We start from the raw sequence: 1,892 nt of genomic DNA on the forward strand, positions 1-1,892 counted from the left end.
CTCTTGGGCCCAACTGCACATTCACCATAAACCTATAGGTTTGTTAAATGTTAATGGTTTTTATGATAATTTATTGTCTTTTCTTGATCAAGCTGTGGAACAAAAATTTCTAACATTTGCAGTACGACAAATCATAATCTCTACAACTACTGCTGAACAATTCATTGACCAACACAATCTTTCATCCCTATAATTAATCCCTTTATGAGTCATATAAATTGGTCAACTATGAAAAGTCATAAAAAGATTAGATTGGATTTGAGCCTTCGTTTATGAAACCTTGTGTCTTTTAATTTTATTAATTGCATATTATTTTGTTTTGTTATTTTTTATATTTGTTTAAGTTTGTTTAAGGTTTGTTAGTGTTCGTTATTTCAGGTGATATCTTCTATACACTATCTTTCTATCTTAGGAAATTGAGGACAATATCTCGTTTTGGTTGTGGGAAGATGATAGCAGTTGACATTAAAAAAACTAACTTACTAATTGTTTTTGCTATTATTAAAACCATTTGACAAAATTGTTATTAAGAAGGCAAGTAAGGAGGAATTTTATTGACTTTTGAGATACATCTTAATGAATATTCTTATCAAGGTCTATCAAAATACATCTTCAAATATTCAGGTTTACAAACTCTCGCATTGTTATCACTTGATTTGGCTCATATATTCATTTAACAAGTATTTTTAAACCTTCATTTTCACACACACACTTTAACATATAATTGTGTGTTGTATATTATATTATGTTCTTTTGTTAAATGTAACAACTAAGAAAAAGAGATAGTATATAATTTGCAAATAAAAAAATTGATAATATTGATGATAATAAAAAAATAAAAAAATTTGATTTATTTTGGGGGTTTGTTTCTGAGTTGACTCGATCTAGTCAACCTAACCAAGTCAACCTGATCGTTTCAACTCGGTTGGGTCTGTCTGACCAGTCAACCCATTTAGGCAAAATAATAAGTAATGATAAAAAAAAAGGAGTCAACAAATAATATAAAATTAAAAAATCAGATTTTTTTAGCCTTTTTTTTTTTTGGGTTGAAGGATTGTTCCGAAAAATTCCCTTTGCATATTTTTATTTCAAGAAACCTATAAATAAAAGAAAAATATTTTTTGGGGTGTTACATATGGCTAAATCTCTGAAAAATATATATAAAAAATCATATTATTTAGTATTTTCATATGAAATACACACACACACACACACACACACACACACACACACACACACACACACACACACACACACACACACACACACACACACACACACATACATACATACATATATACAATGCTCTCAGTTTTTAAGAGAAAAGTAAGTTTCCATCTTAATAACAGTAAAATCTCAAGGGATAATACAATGCAAATACAAGTAGTTCTAGAAGTCAACACATGGATAAAGTCAAATAAGTTATTACTCTTTGTAATGATAAGGTTATTGAAAAACCACTCTTGAACCTTATGAGAAAGATGATGAGTTAAACTTTGAGGGTAAGAAAGGGGTTGAATATGAACATTGTAAAAAAAAAAAAGACTAATTCCCTGCTAGCACTCCTATTTTCTCATGTCATGACCAAACAAAGAAAAGTCAATCACTACACTAAAATCTTTAAAATTTTCAAATAAGTAAGGATCAATATACCTTTACTGGATGCTATTAAACAGGTACCTTCCTATACTAAATTTTTGAAAGATTTGTGCATTGTGAAGAGAAAACTGAATGTAAAAAAAAAAAAAACCTTTTTAGCCGAACAAGTGCCATTCTTTAGAAAAATAATGCTTTGAAATATAAAGATCTTGGTTGTCCTACATTTCTTGCTTTATTAGAGAACATAAAATTAAAAAAGCTTTACTTGATCTTGGAGCTAATGTGAATTTACT

The sequence above is a fragment of the Populus euphratica genome, unplaced genomic scaffold (genome assembly GCF_000495115.2).
Source record: "Populus euphratica unplaced genomic scaffold, PopEup_1.0 scaffold99.1, whole genome shotgun sequence".
NCBI lineage: Eukaryota > Viridiplantae > Streptophyta > Magnoliopsida > Malpighiales > Salicaceae > Populus > Populus euphratica.